Raw genomic sequence first — 23,645 nt, 5'->3', positions numbered from 1 at the left:
AAATAATAATAATAATAATTAATTTTAAAAAAACCCTGTCTCTACTAAAAATCTAAAAATTAGCTGGGCATGGTGGTACACGCCTATAATCCCAGCTACTTGGGAGGCTGAAGTAGGAGAATCACTTGAACACAGGAAGCAGAATTTCCAGAGAGCTGAGATTGTGCCACTGCACTCCAGCCTGGGTGACAGAGCAAGACTCTGTCTCATAAATAAATAAATAATAAAATAAAATAATCCACTAAAGGACAACTAGATGGGTAGGACATGTGAAAAGTGTTGATGCTGAATGCACTGGACAGAGTACCAGGAGGTTTGTTAACCTGTCCTTTCTATGTGGGGCTAGGTTTGAAAATTTCCGTAACAATACAGTTTCTTTAAAAAAATATATTTCCACTTTTAATAATGGTTTGCACTTGTTTCTGAATTCTAAGAGCATGTTTTCTCCATTTTATCATCCTCTGGTGATGAAGGGAAGAGTGGAAATCTAATGTGAGTCAAAATAAGAAGGAATCTCCAGGAATTTGTGGAAATGACACAGACCGCACAATTTGTTATGGTGAGAACTTCTTGCAAAGATGCATAAAAGTGAAGAAACATCCTTCTAGGTGCACTGTATGTATTCAAACCCACTGGAGACCTGATGCCAGCAATTTATTTAAGGTTTAGACAATGGCAAACTCAAGAAAGAACTTATTTACAGAGAACATTATTTGAATCTGAGGCTTGATATAGGATCATGTTGGAATTACAGGGCCAATACGTTTATACAGCATCTTTCCCCAAGGAATACTATCAACAGCAAATTAATTCTGTCCTGCTAAACCTGAAGTAGGCAGCAAACAGACGTTTTCTGAGACACTGAACTGGAACTTTCCAGTTCAAATGGCAGTTTAATGGAACAATTCGGAAGGGAAACAGAGACCCCTGTCATGTAATCTAATATTTGGCAAGGTTTAGACAAATGTTTGGGCAACTTTCAGGTCAATGTTTGACAAGTGTTTAGATGACTCATTCTAAAGGAGGCTGTCAAATGCCAGGTTGCCAGTATCATACTAACGAAGTCAAATAAAATGGTGTCAGGAGATTACGGTCCACCCCAAATATTTTTACTCTCTCATTGTATATATGTTGACACTGTATTGATTTCGATAAATCCTTTAAGACGTGCTTAAATAAAGAGAATGTGAAGCAGCCAACGGAAAATAGCAAAGGTACCTGAAAGCCACAGAGGTCAAATAGGAAGGTGGGGGAAGTCTGGAAGAGATATCCACTGCCTGCAGCCCAGGGCCAGAACTTCCTTGAGGGTCAGTACAAAATGTCTTTTCCAGAATTAGAGTCTCAAAGAGGTCACCGGTTCTCCACTCAATGCTGCAAGCAGTTCCGGAAGTTCTCAATAGCAGAAGCAGAAGGGACTGGCTGGGCCCTCTGATCTCCGCAGAATAATCTCAGAACTCAGTCATTATAGTCTGTGTGTACTTACGAGCATGGGCTCTTTATGTTCTCATCCAAAAATCAATACACTAACTAAGACACCAAAACTATCCCAGGTGCAGGAAGCCACAAAACATTCCCTAAGAACCAAGTAGCAACAGAGGGGCGTGATGTGGGCTTTTTATCTGAAGCACCCAACAGTGCAGTGGGGGAGGAAGTGCTGGGATTCTGGGTCATTGATTGGAAGCAGCCAGCTTGACTTTATTTGACTGACTCTAGACTCCTTGAGCGTCTGATAAAAGGGATAAAATATGACCCTTTGTTTAGGACGGCATTTGGGTGAGTGCAGCTGGGATTTGACTTGTGAGAGCTCAGCAGACAAGTCTGCATTTAATAGAACATACTGTGTGTTCCAAAGGTTGGAGGAGCAGGCTCTGCCTGCTAAAGGCCAGTTTTGGGGTTTAAATATCTGCAGCACCATCACCAGGGCAGACTGGGATATGCATGATCTTTGGTGCTAGGGTCAAGAATTGGGAAGAAACTTACACAAAGGAAACACTTAATCTAAGATCCTGATGACAATGATGATGGTGATGGTGATGATGATGATGATGATGGTGATAATGATGGTAATGATGGGATGATGATGATGGTGATGATGATGGTGATGATGATGGTAATGATGATGATGACAAAGACTAGAAGAAATAAGTGCATGTAAATTCCACACTAAGACTCCATTCAGTACACCCCAAATAAATAGGAAACTCAAAGCCTAAGCCACCCATCTGTCTGAATAAATTGAGAATGTCCTCCAGGACAGTGAAAGGACGCAGGTTTGAAGCCTGAGGAGGATGGAGAAGCCCAGAAAAGGAAAGTGACTGTGTTGGATTATGGTTGCATCTTTTCAGGGGCCCTGACCGCTGGAGTGGAGTGTGCCTTCTACAAAACTTCTCTCCTCAGCTGGTGTTTGTGTTTCTTCTAACCAGGAAAGATGTGTCCATGGTAGCCTGTAATATTACTAAGTGCATGGGCCAAAGAAAGAGACAGATCTTTGCTGAAACCCCCAGAATCTACACTTTACTTGCTCTGGGACCTAAATCACAAAACTTCCTAGTCAAATCCTCTGTTTTTGGATTGTCAGAGAAGCACAATGGAATAAAATGTGTATCTTTGCTTTATAAACTAAATGGGATACAAAAGTCATCAATATATATGTGCTAAAAGAAGTTTCTTTTTCTTTTATTTAAGTTAATGGTAATGTGTAAAATATAACCTTGATGAGAGTAATAGTCAGTACAAAATTGGCACAAAGAAATGTAATTGGCTTGATATTCCATCTGATGGAGCAGCAAAGTATAGGAAGAGGGGGCTTGGAAGCTAAAAAGTTCACAATTTCCTTAGGGTTGGCCTTCTTCTTGACAGATTCATATACCATATCCTCTTTTAAGATAACCAGAATTAATAAGCAATAATAACTAATCAGTGATTATTGTTGTTTTAAAAGCACCTACTATGCTTAATATGTGCTAGATTAGTCAATTTCATGCTGGTTTCCACTTTTACTACTGAAAAGCAGATGGGTGAAATTATACTTTTTCTTAGAAAAGAAGCAATTGAATGAGGAACTGAGGTCTTTTTTTAAAGAGCCTGTAAAGTTTATACAACTTCAAAATAACAGATCTCACTTGCTTCGCAGATACAAAGCTTTTCGGGTTAATTTTCAAAAGTTAATTAATTGTATTTTTGCAACCAATTATGGAATGTATATGAAAAGAATTTTTTTCATTTCTTAAATGTATATGTACATTTTTCATGCAATATATATGACTACATGTCCTTATCTATACATTAGTCATTCATGTAAGTATCTTAGGCACAGATAAAGCTTCATAGTTTTTTATTAAAATAAAGAAAGCCTTTAAATTAAGCCATAATTTGCTGATGTTATATGTTAGTTTGGCAATTTCACTAATTTTTATTCTCATTTTTTTCTTTTCATTATTTGTCAATACTTTTATTAAAATAAAGAAAGCCTTTAAATTAAGCCATAATTTGCTGATGTTATATGCTAGTTTGGCAATTTCACTAATTTTTATTCTCATTTTTTTCTTTTCATTATTTGTCAATACTCATATGGGTTACCTACCTATGTGTTGCTTCTTTAGTAAATAAATAATTGTGAACTGTTTTTTAAGTGAACAATATGGGAAAAATGAGTCATATCTCAAGTATACGGAGAAGTTTCTGATTTAAGTATCTGTGCCTATTGTCAATACTGATTTTAAAGTCTCCATGCCTGACATTGGTCACTATAGAAACAATGTTTTTTGTCTACTTGTATGTGTGTGTGTGCGTGTGTGTGTGTGTGTGTGTGTGTGTGTGTGTGTATGATCTAGAACATGGAAATACTGCCATCTGGTGTTACATATATTAAACATTACTCAACTGCCCTTGAGAAAATTTGAAATAAATCTGCAAATTTCTAGCCCTTGGGTTTTGCTAGTAGGAAAAGCTCTTAGTCTCAGATAAATGCATTCTTTTCTTTCTCAAAGGAGAGGATTCTAAATATTGTATCTGTTATATTTAATTAATGAATATTTAAATTAAAAATCCGACAAAGCAGTTACAGGATCATTTCTCTTCATACAAAAGGATCCTTCTTTAAGTTTGACAATGCAAAACTTTTCTTGCTTTGATCTCATTGCATGAAAATGTTATTTAGTTAACCTAATAATTTTGAAATTATTATTTAAAAGATTTTAATATCATGAATGACTATTTGGATTTGTAAAGTGGATGTTCAAATGCTTTTTGGCTACAAGAGACAGCAAAGGGCTTGTGGCTTCAAAAGGGAAGGGATTTATCACCCACGTGTCTGCAGGCCCCTATGGCTACAGCGGGGAGCTGAATTGCCTGAGAGTCTGTTTTAAGGGAATTGGATCAGCCCTGTACAACCATGAGCAGGGCAGTCTGGGCCATGCATGATCTTTGGAATTAGCATCAGGAATTAGGAAGAAACTTACAGGGAGGCAACATTTAATCTGAGATCCTGATGATGATGACGATGATGATGATGATGGCAATGATGGGATGGGATGATGACAATGATGATGGTGATGACAAGGACTAGGGAAATCGATGCCTGTAAATTCCACACCAAGACTCCATTCTGAACACCACAAATAAACAGGAAACTGAAAGCCTAAGCCACCCATCTGTCCAAATGAATTGAGAATGTGCTCCAAGGACAGCGAAAAGATGCATGTTTGAAGCCTGAATAGGATAGAGAAGTCCGCAATAAGAGAGCAAGTGTGTGGATTATGGTCGCTGTTGTTCAGGACCCCTGACTGCTGGGGTAGGTTGTGCCTTCTACAAAACTTCTCTCCTCAGCTGGTGTTCTTGCTTCTTATAACAAGGAAAGATGCCTCCATGGTAGCCTGGAGTATTACTAACTGCATGGGCCAAGGGAAAAGACAGACCTTTTCGGAAACCTGCAAAATCTACACTTTATTTACTCTGAGACCTAAGTCACAAAACTTCCTAGTCAAATCATCTGTTTTTGGATTGTCAGAGAAGTACAATGGAAAAAAATGTTTATATTTGTAAACTAAATGGGATACAAAAGGCATAAATACATTTGTGCTAAAAGAACAGTTTCTTTTTCTTTTATTTAATTTAATAATAATACATAAAATTGAACCTTGATGAGAGTAATAGTGGGTACAAAATTGACAAAAACCATTGCGTAATTGGCTTGATATTCCATTTGATGGGGCAGCAAAGCATAGGAAGAGGGGGCTTTGGAGCTAGAATGTTCATAATTTTTTTTAGGGTTGGCATTCTTCTTGAAGGATTCATACACCATATCCTCATTTTAAAGATAATCCTGGGATGCTGGGAAGATGGCCACCTAAGAACAGCACAGGACTTCAGCTCCCAGTGAAGGTGCAGAGGGTGAGTGGACGCCGCATTTCCAGATGAACTCTTATTGCCCACAGACCAGGAGATACCCAGGCAGAGGGGTTGCCAGCGTCACAGTCCCAGCCGGTGCAGCTGTTTTGGCCCCCGTGGGGCTGATTCTGCCCGCGCGGCTGCTGTGACCACGCCCTGTTGCTGCGGTTCTCCGCACAAAAGCCACTGGTCTGGGAGCCCTCTTAGCTGGCGGGCAGAGCCCTGAGACGGCAGAGTTGCCCATTCATCTGAAATAGCGAGTCAGGCCAGGAGATTCCTAGGCAAAAAATCCGCCAGGAGCCGGCGCCACAGTTCGAGCCGACTCCGTGAGCCGCAGCACGGGAGATCCCAGCGCCTTTTCAACAAGCGACCAGAACGCGGGGTCGTTCAACTTAAAAGAAAAGCCTCGGAGTCAGGGAGCCAGGTGATCAGGCTCGGTTGGTCCCACCCCTCCACCCCCAACAACAACGAAAACAAAAACAGTAATTGGAAACCCTCTGGGTTGAGCCCTCCAAACCAAGCACAGCTGAACCAGGACGGTCCGGCTCCGTGGGGGAGGGGCTTCCGCCATTACTGAGACTCTCCACCACTACGGAGGCAGGCTGCCGTTGCCGAGGCAACCCGCCGTCGCCGAGGCAACCTGCCACAACAGAGAGAGTCCGCCATAACAGAGGCGGGGCCACCATTGCCGAGACAGTTCTAACTATGCCCATATAAAAAGGACTACAGGGAAGAGCTCAGGGCAGCTGGGCGGAGCCCACAGCAGCTCAGCAAAGCCCCTGCGGGCAGGCAGTGGCTAGGCCTGCTGCTAGCTGGGCGGGTCAGACCTGAAAGAAAAATCAAAAAAGGCAGTAGTGCAAGGGAAACTCATAAAGCTCCAACTCCCTGGGACAGAGACAGACAACAGGTGGATAAACCCACAAAAATGGGAAGAAACCAGCGCAAAAAGGATGAAAACTCCCGAAACCAGAACACCTCTCCTCCTAAAAGGGATCACAACTCCTCACCAGCAAGGGAACCAGACCGGATGGAGAAGGAGGGTGATGAAATGACAGAATCAGACTTCAGAAGGTGGGTAGTAAGAAACTACAATGAGCTAAAAGAACATGTTCTAACCCAACGCAAAGAAAATAGGAACCTTGAAAAAAGATTGGACGAACTGCTGACGAGAATGGACAGCATAGAGAGGAGTATAAGTGAATTGATGGAGCTGAAAAACGCAACACGAGAACTTCGTGAAGCATGCACAAGCTTCAACAGCCGAATTGACCAAGCAGAAGAAAGGATATCAGAGGTCGAATATCAACTCAATGAAATAAAAAGAGAAGGCAAGAACAGAGAAAAAAGCACAAAAAGGAATGAACAAAATCTTCAAGAAATGTGGGACTATGTGAAAAGACCTAATCTACGTCTGATAGGTGTACCTGAATGTGATGAAGAGAATGAATCCAAGCTGGAAAATACTCTTCAGGATATTATCCAGGAAAACTTCCCCAACCTAGCAAGGCAGACCAATATTCAAATCCAGGAAATACAGAGAACACCACAAAGAGATTCCTCACGAAGAGCAACCCCAAGGCACATAATCGTCAGATTCGACAGGGTTGAAATGAAAGAGAAAATGCTAAGGGCAGCCAGAGAGAAAGGTCGGGTTACCCACAAAGGGAAGCCCATTAGACTCACAGCAGATCTCTCAGCAGAAACCCTACAAGCCAGAAGAGATTGGGGGCCAATATTCAACATCCTTAAAGAAAAGAACTTTCAACCCAGAATCTCCTATCCAGCCAAACTAAGCTTCATAAGTGAAGGAAAAATAAAATCCTTTGTGAACAAGCAAGCACTCAGAGATTTCATCACCACCAAACCTGCTCTACAAGAAATCCTGAAAGAGGCTCTACACATATAAAGGAACAACCAGTACCAGCCACTCCAAAAACACACCAAATGGTAAAAGAGCATCAACACAATCAAGAAGCTGCATCAACTAACCAATGAAACAGCCAGGTAGCATCAAAATGACAGTATCAAATTCACACATAACAATACTATCCCTAAATGTCAATGGACTAAATGCCCCAATCAAAAGACACAGACTGGCAAATTGGATAAAAAGCCAAAACCCATCAGTGTGCTGTATCCAGGAAACCCATCTTACATGCAAGGATACACAAAGGCTCAAAATAAAGGGATGGAGGAAGATCTACCAAGCAAATGGAGAGCGAAAAAAGGCAGGAGTTGCAATTCTCATCTCTGATAAAATAGACTTTAAAGCAACAAAGATCAAAAGAGACAAAGAAGGACATTACATAATGGTAAAAGGATCACTGCAACAAGAAGAGCTAACGATCCTAAATATATACGCACCCAATACAGGAGCACCCAGATACATAAGGCAAGTTCTTAATGACTTACAAAGAGACTTAGACTCCCACACAATAATAGTGGGAGACTTTAACACCCATTGTCAATATTAGACAGATCATCCAGACAGAAAATCAACAAGGATATCCAGGACCTGAATACAGACCTGGAACAAGCAAACCTAATAGACATTTACAGAACTCTCCACCCCAAATCCACAGAATATACATTCTTCTCAGCACCACATCACACCTACTCTAAAATTGACCACATAATTGGCAATAAATCACTCCTCAGCAAATGCAAAAGAACAGAAATCATAACAGTCTCTCAGACCACAGTGCAATCGAGTTAGAACTCAGAATGCAGAAACTAACTCAGAATCGCACAGCTTCATGGAAACTGAACAACTTGCTCTTGAATGTTGACTGGATAAACAATGAAATGAAGGCAGAAATAAAGATGTTCTTCGAAACCAATGAGAATGAAGACACAACATACCAGAATCTCTGGGACACATTTAAAGCAGTCTCTAAAGGAAAATATATAGCAATGAGTGCCCACATGAGAAGAAAGGAGAGATCGAAAATTGACACCCTATCATCAAAATTGAAAGAGCTAGAGGAGCAAGATCAAAAAAACTCAAAACCTAGCAGAAGACAGGAAATAACTAAGATCAGAGCAGAACTGAAGGAAATAGAGACACAAAAAACTCTTCAAAAAATCAATAAATCCAGGAGCTGGTTCTTTGAAAAGATCAACAAAATAGACAGACCACTAGCCAGAGTAATAAAAAAGAAAAGAGAGAATAACCAAATTGATGCAATAAAAAACGATAAAGGGGATATCACCACAGATTCCACAGAAATCCAAACCATCATCAGAGATTATTACAAACAACTCTATGCACATAAACTAGTAAACCTGGAAGAAATGGATAAATTCCTGGACACCTGCATCCTCCCAAGCCTAAACCTGGAAGAAGCCGAAACCCTGAATAGACCAATAACATGGTCTGAAGTCGAGGCAGCAATAAAGAGCCTACCACCCAAAAAAAGCCCAGGTCCAGATGGGTTCACAGCTGAATTCTACCAGACATACAAAGAGGAGCTGATACCATTCCTTCTGAAACTATTCCAGACAATCCAAAAAGAGGGAATTCTTCCCAAATCATTTTACGAGACAAACATCATCCTGATACCAAAACCCGGCAGAGACTCAACAAGAAAAGAAAATTTCAGGCCAATATCCATGATGAACATATATGCAAAAATCTTCAATAAAATACTGGCAAACCGATTGCAACAGCATATCAAAAAGCTCATCCACCATGATCAAGTAGGATTCATCCCGAGGTTGCAAGGCTGGTTCAACATACGGAAGTCCATAAACGTAATTCACCACATAAACAGAACCAAAGACAAAAACCACATGATTATCTCAACTGATGCAGAGAAGGCTTTTGACAAAATTCAACAACCCTTTATGCTAAAAACTCTCAATAAACTAGGTATTGACGGAACGTATCTCAAAACAATAAAAGCTATTTACGACAAAGCAACAGCCAATATCATACTGAATGGGCAAAAACTGGAAGCATTCCCTTTGAAATCTGGCACTAGACAAGGGTGCCCTCTCTCACCACTCCTATTCAATATAGTACTGGAAGTTCTAGCCAGAGCAATCAGGCAAGAAACAGAAATAAAGGGTATCCAAATTGGAAAGGAGGAAATCAAATTGTCTCTATTTGCAGATGACATGATTGTATATCTGGAAGACCCCATCATCTCAGCCCCAAATCTCCTGAAACTGATAAACAACTTCAGCAAAGTCTCAGGATACAAAATCAACGTGCAAAAATCACAAGCATTCCTATACACCAGTAACAGACTTCAAGAGAGCCAAATCAAGAACGAACTGCCATTCACAATTGCTACAAAGAGAATAAAGTACCTAGGAATACAACTAACAAGGAACGTAAAGGACCTCTTCAAGGAGAACTACAAGCCATTGCTCAATGAAATAAGAGAGGATACAAACAGATGGAGAAACATTCCATGTTCATGGTTAGGAAGAATCAACATCGTGAAAATGGCCATACTGCCCAAAGTAATTTACAGATTCAACGCTATTCCCATCAAGCTACCAATGACCTTCTTCACAGAACTGGAAAAAAAACACCTTAAACTTCATATGGAACCAAAAGAGAGCCCGCATAGCCAAGTCAATTCTAAGCAAAAAGAACAAAGCAGGAGGCATCACACTACCGGACTTCAAACTATACTACAAGGCTACAGTAATCAAAACAGCATGGTACTGGTACCAAAACAGAGATATAGACCAATGGAACAGAACAGAGGTCTCAGAGGAAATACAACATACCCACAACCATCTGATCTTCGACAAACCTGACAAAAACAAGCAATGGGGAAAGGACTCCCTGTTTAATAAATGGTGTTGGGAAAACTGGCTTGCCATGTGCAGAAAGCAGAAACAGGACCCCTTCCTGACACCTTACACCAAAATTAACTCCAGATGGATTAAAGACTTAAACATCAGACCTATTACCATAAAAACCTTAGAAGAAAATCTAGGCAAAACCATTCAGGACATAGGTGTAGGCAAGGACTTCATGACCAAAACGCCAAAAGCAATGGCAACAAAAGCCAAAATAGACAAATGGGACCTAATCAAACTCCACAGCTTCTGCACGGCAAAGGAAACAGTCAGTCGAGTGAATTGGCAACCAACAGAATGGGAAAAAATTTTTGCAGCCTACCCATCTGACAAGGGGCTGATATCCAGAATTTACAAAGAACTAAAGCAGATCTACAAGAAAAAAACAAACAAGCCTATTCAAAAATGGGCAAAGGATATGAACAGATACTTTACAAAAGAAGACATACGGGAGGCCAACAAACATAAGAAAAAATGCTCATCATCACTGGTCATCAGAGAAATGCAAATCAAAACCACATTGAGATACCATCTCACACCAATTAGAATGGCGATCATTAAAAAATCGGGAAACAACAGATGCTGGATTGGATGTGGAGAAATAGGAACAATTTTACACTGTTGGTGGGAACGTAAATTAATTCAACCATTGTGGAAGACAGTGTGGCGATTCCTCAAGGACCTAAAAATAGAAATCCCATTTGACCCAGCAATCCCATTACTGGGTATATATCCAAAGGATTATAAATCATTCTACTACAAGGACACGTGCACACGAATGTTCATTGCAGCACTGTTTACAATAGCAAAGACCTGGAACCAACCCAAATGCCCAACGATGATAGACTGGATAGGGAAAATGTGGCACATATACACCATGGAATATTACGCAGCCATCAAAAACAATGAGTTCACGTCCTTTGTAGGGACATGGATGAACCTGGAAACCATCATTCTCAGCAAACTGACACAAGAGCAGAAAATCAAACACCGTATATTCTCACTCATAGGTGGGTGTTGAACAATGAGAACACATGGACACAGGGAGGGGAGCACTACACACTGGGGTCCGTTGGGGGGAAATGGGGGAGGGGTGGGGGGGTGGGGAGGTGGGAAGAGATAGCATGGGGAGAAATGACAGATACAGGTGAGGGGACGGAAGGCAGCAAACCACACTGCCAAGTGTGTACCTATGCAACAATCTTGCATGTTCTTCACATGTACCCCAAAACCTAAAATGCAATTAAAAAAAAAAAGATAATCCTAATTAGCAAGCAGTAATACTCAATAATTATTGTTGTTTTAATAATAACTTATTATGCTTAATATGTGCTAGATTAGGGAATTTCATGCCGGTTTCCTCTTTTAGTACTGAGAACCAAGTGGGTGAATAATTCCTTTTCTTAGAAAGGAAGCAATCGAATGAGGCACAGAGGTTTCTGTTTCTAAAGAGCCTATAAAATTTATACAACTTCAAAGTAACACATCTCACTGGCTTCACAGATACAGACTTTTTCAGGTTAATTCTGAAAAATTAACTAATTGTATTTTTACAACCAATTATGGAATATACATGAAAAGGCAAATTGTTTTCCTCTCTTTAATGTGTATGTACATTTTTCATATAATATGTGTATGACTACATGTCTTTATGTATATATTAGTCATTCATGTAAGTATATTAGCCTCACGTAAAGCTACTTAGTTTGTTATTTAAATAAAGCAAGCCTTAAAATTAAGCCATAATTTGCTGATGTTATATGCTAGTTTGGCAATTTCGCTAATTTTTATTCTCATATTTTCTTTTCACTGTTTTCCAATATTTATATGGGTTACCTACCTATGTGTTGCTGCTAGAAATTTCTGATTTAAATATATGTGCCTATTGTCAATACTGGTTTTAAAGTCTCCCTGCCCGACATTGGTCACTATAGAAACAATGTTTTTTTGTCTGCCTCTGTGTGTGTGTGTGTGTGTGTGTGTGTGTGTGTGTGTGTGTGTATGATCTAGAACATGGAAATACTGCCATCTGGTGTTATATATATTAAACATTACTCAACTGCCCTTGAGAAAATTTGAAATGAGTCTTCAAATTTCTATCCTTTGGGTTTTGCTAGTAGAGAAAGCTCTTAGTCTCAGATAAATGCATTCTTTTCTTTCTCAAAGGAAGAGGATTCTAAATAGTGTATATGTTGTATTCAATTAATGAATATTTAAATTAAAAATCCGACAAAGCAGTTACAGGATCATTTCTCTTCATACAAAAGGATCCTTCTTTAAGTTTGACAATGCAAAACTTTTCTTGCTTTGATCTCATTGCATGAAAATGTTATTTAGTTAACCTAATAATTTTGAAATTGTTATTTAAAAGATTTTAATATCATGAATGACTATTTGGATTTGTAAAGTGGGTGTTCAAATGCTTTTTGGCTACAAGAGACAGCAAAGGGCTTGTGGCCTTCAAAAGGGAAGGGTTTTATCACCCACGTGTCTGCAGGCCCCTATGGCTACAGCGGGGAGCTGAATTGCCTGAGAGTCTGTTTTAAGGGAATTGGATCAGCCCTGTACAACCATGAGCAGGGCAGTCTGGGCCATGCATGATCTTTGGAATTAGCATCAGGAATTAGGAAGAAACTTACAGGGAGGCAACATTTAATCTGAGATCCTGATGATGATGATGACGACGATGATGATGATGGTAATGATGGGATGGGATGATGACAATGATGATGGTGATGACAAGGACTAGGGATATCGATGCCTGTAAATTCCACACCAAGACTCCATTCTGAACACCACAAATAAACAGGAAACTGAAAGCCTAAGCCACCCATCTGTCCAAATGAATTGAGAATGTGCTCCAAGGACAGCGAAAAGATGCATGTTTGAAGCCTGAATAGGATAGAGAAGTCCGCAATAAGAGAGCAAGTGTGTGGATTATGGTCGCTGTTGTTCAGGACCCCTGACTGCTGGGGTAGGTTGTGCCTTCTACAAAACTTCTCTCCTCAGCTGGTGTTCTTGCTTCTTATAACAAGGAAAGATGCCTCCATGGTAGCCTGGAGTATTACTAACTGCATGGGCCAAGGGAAAAGACAGACCTTTTCGGAAACCTGCAAAATCTACACTTTATTTACTCTGAGACCTAAGTCACAAAACTTCCTAGTCAAATCATCTGTTTTTGGATTGTCAGAGAAGTACAATGGAAAAAAAAATGTTTATATTTGTAAACTAAATGGGATACAAAAGGCATAAATACATTTGTGCTAAAAGAACAGTTTCTTTTTCTTTTATTTAATTTAATGGTAATGTATAAAATCTAATGTTGATGAGAGTAATAGTAGATACAAAACTGGCAAAAAAGGAAAAATCCCACAATATAATTTGCTTGGTATTCCATTTGATGGGGCAGCAAAACATAGGAAGAGGGGGCTTGGAAGCTAGAAAGTTCATAATGTTTTTAGGGTTGACCTTCTTGAAATATTTATATCCCACATCCTCATTTTAAAGATATTCCTAATGAACAAGCAAGAATAACTAATCAATGATTATTGTTGTTTTAATAAGCACCTATTATGCTTAATATGTGCTAGATTAGGCAATTTCATGCTGGTTCCTCTTTTACTACTGAGAACCAGGTGGGTGAATAATTCCTTTTCTTAGAAAGGAAGCAACCCAATAAGGCACTGAGGTTTTTGTTTTTAATGAGCCTATAAAATTTATGCAATTCAAACTAACAGATCCCACTGGCTTCACAGATACAAAATTTTTCAGGTTAATTCTGAAAAGTTAACTAATTTTTTTTACAACCAATTATGGAATATACATTAAAAAAACCATTTTCCTCTCTTTAACATGTATGTACATTTTTCATGTAATATATATATGACTACATGTCCTTATCTATATGTTAGTCATTCATGTAAGTGTATTAGGGTCAGGAAAAGCTACATATTTTGTTATTTAAATAAAGAAAACCTTTAAATGAAGCCATAATTTGATGATATTATATGCTAGTTTGGCAATTTTGCTAATCTTTTTTCTCATTTTCCCTTCATTGTTTGTCAATATTTAAATGGATTGCCTACCTATGTGTTGCTCCCTCAGTAAATAAGAAAAAATAATAATTGTGAACTGGTTTTTGAGTAAACTATATAGGAAATATGAGTCACATATCTCAAATGTAAAGATAAATTTCTGATTTAAATATCTGTGCCTATTGTCAGTACTGATTTTAAAGTCTCCCTACCTGACATTGGTCACTATGGAAACACTGATTTTTGGCCTTCTCTTCCTGGTTCTTCCTGGAGTTGGGAAAAATTGAGTTGGGAGGGCCAAAAAATAAATAAATAAATAAATAAATAAATAAACACTGTTTTCTGCCTCCTTGTGTGTATATATATATATATATATATATATATGTCTCTGTGTGTATTGATACATTACATATATATGTGTATATGTATATATATATGATCTAGAGCATGGAAATACTGCCATCTGGTATTATAATTCTTAAAGATTATTCAACTGCCCTTGAGAAAATCTGGAATAAATCCTCAGGTTTTGCTAAGTAGGGAAAGCTCTTAGTCTCAGATAAATGCCTTCTTTTCTTTCTCAAAGGAAAAGGATTATAAATACTGTGTATGTTAAATTCACTTAATGAATATTTAAATTAAAAATCCAACAAAGCAGTTACAGGATCATTTCTCTCTGTACAAAAGTATCCTTCTTTATGTATGACAATGCAAAAATTTTCTTGCTTTGATCTCATTGCATGAAACTGTTATTTAGTTAACCAAATAATTCTGAAATTATTATTTAAAAGCTTTTAATATCATAAATGACTATTTGGATTTGTAAAGTTGGAGTTCAATATGCTTTTAGGCTATAGGAGACAGAAAGGGGCTTGTGACCTTCAAAAGGGAAGGGATTTATAGCCCATGTGTCTGCAGACCCCCGTGGCTAAAGGGGAAAGCTGAATTGCCTAAAAGTCCAATTTTAGGGAATTGGATCAACTCTGTACAACAGTGGTCTTCAAACATTTTTACTTGAATACTCTCTAAAAGAATCTTGCCAAGCTGTGCATCTCCTAGCACATTTTAATTATATCTACAATTTTACATAGTAATTTTAACTAGATGGAAAATATGAAATTACTAGCATATTGTAGATAAAAACATTTAAAAACAGAGCTGCAACATCATGCTTTGAAACCTTTCCAATGTAAGCTAGTTATAGCAGTTTGATACCTGTATAGTTAATTAAAATCCCTAAAATTGCTCTTCTTTAACAGTGGAAAATTTTAAGTCATTTGTTTTATTCCTTGAAGTTCAATTTCTATTTCACTCTCCTCAGACAATTTTATCTTAAAGTCATATTATTTGACATTTGAAAATATTTTATTGATAACTTATTTTACTTACCTAAAACAAAACTGAATCATATTGTTAATATTTTCTTTACAAAACTTTCCTGTAGCTTGTGTTATTATTACATTTATTGTATCACATAATTAATCAAAACAATATAACAATGCAGCATTTAAAACATAATTACATGTGATTAAAATATAAACATTGATCATTGTTCAATAAAATTTACTGAGATGAATCTCTTAGTGGGATCAGTGGAGGTTTCCTTTATTTTTCTGTTTTTATTTATTTACGTATTTGTGTATAATGGTCTCTCAAGTTTGGCACTATTGACATTGGGTGCTGGATAATTCCTGGAGAGGGAAGACGCCTGTTCATTCATTGTAGGATGTTTAGCTGCATTCCTGGCGTCTACCACTAGACGTCAGTAGTATATTCCTAGTTGTGGTGACCAAAAATAAGTCCACACTGCGAAATCTCCTAGAACCAATCCCGCTCCTCATGAGAACCACTGTTGACCACTCCTTCAATTTTGAGAACACAAATATTTGGAAACACCGAATTTCAAAGAGATTTCTTATTCATTAGTATGATTATTAATGTTAGATGTCAATTTTTCCCATAGAGAGTTCTTTTATTCCAATAAACACAGGGTTGAGAACAATTTTAATATTGTTGAATTATAATAAGCCTTTTCCAAGATAACATTTTTAAAATTAAAAATCTGCCTTAGTCATGTTTTTGTCAAAACCTTAGATCTATGTGCAAGGCTTTCTCAATGTATGGGAAATTTCAAATTAGTCCTCTTTTCAATTAGCAAATCAGTCCTCTTTCAAAGTACTCAGGCCACACATGGCTCACACCTGTAATACTAGTACTTTGGGAGGCCAAGGGGAGAGGGTTGCTTGCCACCAGGAGTTCGAGATCAGCCTAAGCAGCACAGTGAGACCCCCCGTTTCCACAACAAAAAATAAAAATAAAAAATTAGCCAGGCTTGGTAGTGCACACCTGTAGTCCCAGCTTCTCAGGAGGCTGAGGAGGAAGAATTGCCTGAGCCTGGGAGGTTGAGCCTGCGGTGAGCTATGATAGCACCACTGCACTCCAACCTGGATGATAGAGTGAAAAAAAAAAAGCAAAACCAAAACAAAGTACTTAACCATATCAGACTTCCTTTTTCTCAAAACAGGATAAATAGTTCGATTCAAACAAATGAGCTACTATGCACTTCAGAAAACATCATAAGACCTACTGAGAAATAGATTACAATAAATGTTTTTATAAAACTGATTACCAAAAGCAGCCAAGAGCTAATGAAATGAATCTGTCTATTTTTTATTTTAGGCTACATAAGAACAAATCTATATATTGTTCTTCATTTATAAATTTGCAGTATTATGATGCACAAGTTCTTATTAGGCAAGGAATATGATAAATGGCATATTCTTTTGATAAATGTGGGTGTTAGTGTTAGGCTTTCGGGAATAATTTTTTTTTTTTTTTTTTTTTTTTGAGACGGAGTTTCGCTCTTGTTACCCAGGCTGGAGTGCAATGGCGTGATCTCGGCTCACCGCAACCTCCGCCTCCTGGGTTCAGGCAATTCTCCTGCCTCAGCCTCCTGAGTAGCTGGGATTACAGGCACGTGCCACCATGCCCACCTAACTTTTTTGTATTTTTAGTAGAGAAGGGGTTTCACCATGTTGACCAGGATGGTCTCGATCTCTCGACCTCGTGATCCACCCACCTTGGCCTCCCAAGGGAATAATTAATTAACAACCTTCTATAAAAATTCAGACGTAACTCCACTAATTCTGTTAGGCATCATGATCTTACTTTTCCTCTTCATTGCATAAAAAAGAAAGAATACAAAAGTAAAAGTTAATCAGCCCAGCAACCGATATGTAATTGTACGTGCTATTAATAGGAGATAAAATATTAAACATTTTATAAGATGAAATAACATGAGATTCACTATAATTTAAGCATATATATATATATATATATATATATATATATACATATTATTCGTTGTTTTGGTAAAATAGGCTTTCATTGTTATCGAACAACACATCAAATCAAAAAGAAATTATGTAGAATATTTTTATTCTGCATGTTTTAATCCAGAGTAACATGAAGATCTGGCAGATCCATACATCATCAGTTGCATTTTATAAATCAGGATTATTAACCCATACTAGTTCAAGGATTGAAGGTGTTTTGTTTTTATTATTATATGGCTAAAGGTATTCTTCTTCTCAATAAATTGACACCATTGGACTGTATGTTTAGACTCTGAAAAGAATTATTTACATTGCAATCCACAGGGCAAATGACTTTTCTAGTTCAACATTTCTTCATAAAGTTCTTTTTGCTTTGTTACTGGACTCTGCTGAGATGATTGAGGATGACAGAAAAGGTGAGGTTGAGATTAGTGGAGCAAACTGACCATCAGGCTCACTGCTTATATTCCGTAGTGTATCTCAATTCAAAGACTCTACATCAGGGCCCAAATTCCTCATTTCCAATTATGCCCCTTACCCCTCCCCCAAAACAGGCTAGAGCCTGTGTACAGAGCTCAGATTGTAATCATACTTAGTTACCAAATCAGGTAGTGCTTTTATATGCGCTTTCCAGTTTCCAATGATTGCTGAAATTTCCTGTACTCCTGTCTTCCCCATTCTGTTTGTTCTTATACATTAAGACATTGATTTAATATTATTACCATGAGCATTGAAAAGGAAAGGAAATCATATATGTGGTTAGTCTACCACATAAGCAGACCTCTTCATCCTTTTGGCCCTCACAATTTAGGTGTTATTTGAAAATCTAGTTGATTTTATTCATAACTATCTCCCCTTAACTGCTCTTAGAATAGTTTGAATTTGTATAATCTCACTCACCTACCTAAGCCTTTTCAATTTCCTAGTCGTTCTATGACAGGAGATTCACAGTATTTAATAATTCTTAAAATTCTTACTTCCTTTGAGAAAAAAAAAAAGCTTATTAGCAGACTGAGGAGGTACCAACCAACTCCTTTTAGGTAGGGTTTGCAAACTAGAACCTGTGGGCCAATTTTGGCATACTTCCTGTTTATGTAAATAAAGTTTTATTGGGATACTGTCACACACATTCCACTATGGGTGTCTGTGTCTATGCCTGCTCTTTAGCTACAGTGGCTGAGTTGGGTAGATGTGACAGGCTGTATGGCTGCACAGCTGAAAATGTTTGCTATCTTCCTCTTTACAGAAAACATTTGCTGAACACTGCTTTAGATTTCCACATAGTGGATGTTACCCAGCTTGCTCCTGTTGAGTTAGTCTGTGCCAACTTGGATTCATTATTTGTGGAAGATTTCAGATGCTACAGCTTTGGTTTTGGAGGATGTTTCTGAGTCTAATATGTTTCCCTTGCTTTATTTTAGCTATGCACATTAACATATGTCTAGCATATGAGAGTAAGTATTTTATTTTGCAGCTGATCAAAGGTTTGCTTTGATCAAGGGTATTTTCCACCTAAGTGTTTCTTCAGTGAAAACGAGTTGCATTATTGACTTGTATCCTATTTGTATTTTGTTATATTATTCATTAATGTAAACAAATATTAATGCATTCTCATCAAACACTTGCTCCTTTATGGACATGTACAATTTTCATGTATGGTTAGCACTGCCAAACTTTTGGCAAATAAAAATACAGGATGCCTATCATTAAAAATAAATTTCAGATAAAAAACAGATAAATTTTTAGTAGAAGTTATGTCCAATGGAAAAAAATCATTCAAATTTAATGGGATGTCTTGTGTTTTATCTGCCAAACTTATTTAAGATTTACATTTATAGTGTGTACATTTTCTAGGGTAGCAGAGCTCTAGGGACATACACCAAAGAGGACAGGTAAACTTGAAGAACTGAAAACTCACTTTTACAAATGCATGTCATTGTGTTTACTAACGCCAACCTTTGAAGCAACAGATTTGTGCAGACAGTAGTTGACAGAGCAGGAGCATCGCCATCTTGAACAAACACCACCATTCTAAGTTCCACTTGATTGAAAAATCACCTAAATCCAGCCCGAAAACATCAGCCTAATAGCTAACGTCAGTATAACCAGAAACATTCCAATCCTAAGATAAACCCCTCTCTGACCAGAAACATGCCAACCTGAGATAGCTTCCCCTCCAACCAGAGACATTCCAACCCCGCAATAAACTTTCCCTCACATAGAAACATTCCAAACCTATGATAAGCCCCTCCTTCCAAAACCCTTAAATATCCTTAGTCTGTAAGAGAGAAGGCTCCTGACCAAAATTGGCCAGAAGCCCCTCTCAGGTTTATTTCTCTAAAATAAGCCTGCCCTTGACTAGTATGCCACATTTTGTGTTTCTTTCCTCTTTCTTCAACTCTTACAGTAATTGGCTCCTTATTGGAAAAGAATTATGCTATAACATTGATTGATTAAATACTACACACACACTGAGGCAAAACAAGAAAAGGACCCATGCTCTGAAGGCAGGAGGTTAACATGGAATCTGGCATCAAGTAAGAATTGAATAAATATTTGTTGAAGGTGTCTGAACAGCAGATACTATGGAAGAAAAAACAGTAGATGTAGGAGTATGCTGAAATTGCCACAAAGCAAAAAGAAGAGCTATGTTGCAGCTACACTATTTCACACACACTTCTGCTGTATGACTAGGCTCATGTAGTTTTTGCTATCCCTTTTCTAATCTTTAGTGTTCCTAACCCTCAGTGACCAAGACAGTTTCTTACTAGGTCATTCCCAAGAAATATTAAGGGTGAAAAAAACAGATTTTATCATGCAAGTATTTAAGAAAATAGATTTTTTACATAAAAAATGTAAATTATTCTGGGCCAACTGAGGAATGAGTTACTGTTCCTCAAGAAATGCAGTGTGGGCCAGGCACAGTGGGTCACACCTGTAATCCCAGCACATTGGGAGGCCAAGGCAAGTGGATTGCTTGAGTTCAGGAGTTCAAAACCAGCCTGACCAACATGGTAAAATCCCATCTCTACTAAAAACACAAAAATTATTCCAGTATGGTGGTGGGCACCTGTAATCCCAGCTACTCAGGAGGCTGAGGCACAAGAATTGCTTGAAACTGGGAGGTGGAGGTTGCAGTGAGCCAAGATCACACCACTGTACTCTAGCCAGGGCAACAAAGGGAGAATCTGTCTCAAAAAAAAATGCAGTGTGTTAGAGAGGTTAAATACTTGGATTCCAGAGCTGACCACCTGGACACAAATCCCAGCCCCATTCCTTGTTAGCTGTGGGTCCTTTATCAGTCTGTCTCTCCGTTTCCCTTATGTAAATTAGTTTTAATAATAGAGCTTGCTATGTGCAAGGTAAAGAAATGATTTTGCATACACACACAAACACACAGAAGCAGTCCTTAATTAGTAAGATTCTAATATTCCTGAATTTCAGTTACTCCAGCTTAGTCAGATAACATCATTCTCCTTACAGCACAGTTCAAGTTTCAGTTACCATATTAGCTGTGAGGAATTGCATACAATACAAACTTTGCTGCTACCTCTTCAATCTACACATCACTGCATTAAAAATGATGTGCATCATGATCACATATCCGTTTGTGCAAAGACAGCAAAGCATTTAGTTGTGTTATCTCCTTATCTCTCATGGAAAACACACACACAATATTTAACAAAGGAGGCTCTCAGCAGAGATATTTGGCTGACTAAGCAAAGAAATGAAGAGTGGTAAAGCTAGAATCAAACATAAATGAAGTTGTAGAAGAAATAGTTGACTGTGGGAGTATTGCCATCATTCGAGAGACTCTAGGTATACAGACGCAGAAAATTGGTGAGGCCAAACCTGTCAACAGAAATGAGGAAGGTGGCTGTGGGGAAAAGGATCGAGATGTCCCAGAGGAAGTGATGCTGGCAAAAACTCTCACACTAAAGAAACTGTCAGATATATCCTGATATTTCAGCACAAAGGATAAAATTTTGAAGGCGAACCAAACAGAAAAGAATGTGGCAATTGTTGAGGCATAGAAAAGATGCTTTCTCTGTAGCATAAGTTATACGATAAAAAGAAGTCAAGCATAACATTTTCATCACTTCTCAAGGAAACCTTGCACCCATAAAAATACTTGATAATACTTATATATTTATCTTCTTACATATTTATAACTTACAGTATAAGAATGTATAATATTTTGGCAAAAAATTTAAAGGTCACAAATAAATTGTAATTTTCCCATTGATTATTAAGCTTGAAAAGATGGTTTCAACTCGCATGTTTATTTGAATGACCATCCACTACTGCACCACTGTGCAAACTGAGCATCTGTGTGTGTGTGTGTGTGTGTGTGTGTGTGTGTGTGTGTGTGTGTGTGTGTGTGTATCCTGGTTCACAGGAAATACTCAGCAAATATTGGCTGATATTCTTAGCTATTATGAGTAAAGTTGCTTAGAGGTCAGTTAGTAAAGAAGTTGATTGAGTTTCTAGTCACCTGGCAGGAGTAGGCAGTCTTTCCAGAGTTGTAGCAGCATTTAAAATCTGAGAATTTCTGTTCACCTGAAACTCCTTCATTTGAAGGAGCTTGAGCACACAAATCAGGGACCCTTGGCCTAAGCATGTCCAGCCATCTTTAAAAAGGTTTCAGAGGTGGCTCATTGAAGGCTCTCAAAACCTGTAAGCAGTGATGAAGTACTGTTCCCATAACCCTAAATCTATCCATAGGGCACTAGCATGATTAATTAGATTTCTGGATGCATTTCCTCCCATCTACAGTCCTTGTCAAAGGATAGTTACTTTTACAATACTAAATAATACAGATAACTAAACAAATACGATATTTAAAAATGTATAAGAAGAGTTGACTGAGTGAATGTGTGCACATACTATAATATGTAAACTTTCTCAATATAGAGTAAAAGTTGGAGGCCAGACTCTGGAAACAGACAGCCTGGTTCCAGATCTAGTCTCTGACCCAAACCAAGATCAACCGTGCTATCTCACTGCAAAATGACAATAATAGGAGTACCCATCTAGTAGGCTTGTGATGAGGATTTAATGAATTAGTTCATTAAGCACTTGGAACAGGGCTTGTTATGTGGCTAGTAATCTATGCGTTTTTACTCAATAAATAGAATGCAAAACTTTGGGCTCCTGTTGATTTCCTCACTCTGGATACTTCCCCTGGGATATACCAAATTGATACTCCAGGTGTAAGTATTTCCAGAAGGATTTCTGATACCTTTTCTACATTAGGAATTTCCACATCAGTGGCTTTCGGAGCTCATCCATGTAACCCTGGATTCACACAAGGATGTTGCAAGGATTTCGTGGGGGCCAATTGTTTGAAATAAATCGATTTCCAGAACACCATTTTCCTAACAAACCCAAACTATTCCTTTCGGGGGACTTCAGGGGAATTCTTACTGTGATTCACTCAATAATAATAAATAATTATCATTAATAATTGATTATTATAATAATTATTGAGCATATCAATAATATTTATTGTTGATAATTATTAATTCAAAATTAATATCAAATCAATTAATAATAACCAGTAAAAATAACTAATAATCAATGCCAGCACAAAGGAAATTCAGCCTATCACATTCTCTAGCCACTTCCAATTCACCAATCTGGGATTCCTTGAAACTTAGATGGAGCCTGTTGTCATACCCAGCTTGTAAATATTTACAGATGTTTTTGTAGGGAGACATCTAAAACTTCCACGAGGTTCTCAAGAGAGTCTACAGGCCCAAGAAGATTGAAGACCACTATTTTAAAGAAACAGTGGACCCTTCTCCACTCCAGGCCAACTCCTTCATTCTCTCATTTAGACCCTCTTTCCTACTTACTCAAACTTTGGTGTTTCAACTCAAGTCCTTCAGCCTACATCTATGCTCAAGTCCAAATCTTTATCTGTAAAATCTCACGCCTGTAATCCCAGCACTTTGGGAGGCCGAGGCGGGTGGATCACGAGGTCAAGAGATCGAGACCATCCTGGTCAACATGGTGAAACCCCGTCTCTATTAAAAATACAAAAATTAGCTGGGCATGGTGGCACATG

This window comes from Saimiri boliviensis, chromosome X (assembly GCF_048565385.1).
Source record: "Saimiri boliviensis isolate mSaiBol1 chromosome X, mSaiBol1.pri, whole genome shotgun sequence".
Lineage (NCBI taxonomy): Eukaryota > Metazoa > Chordata > Mammalia > Primates > Cebidae > Saimiri > Saimiri boliviensis.
Note: the sequence above shows the minus strand (reverse complement) of the source record.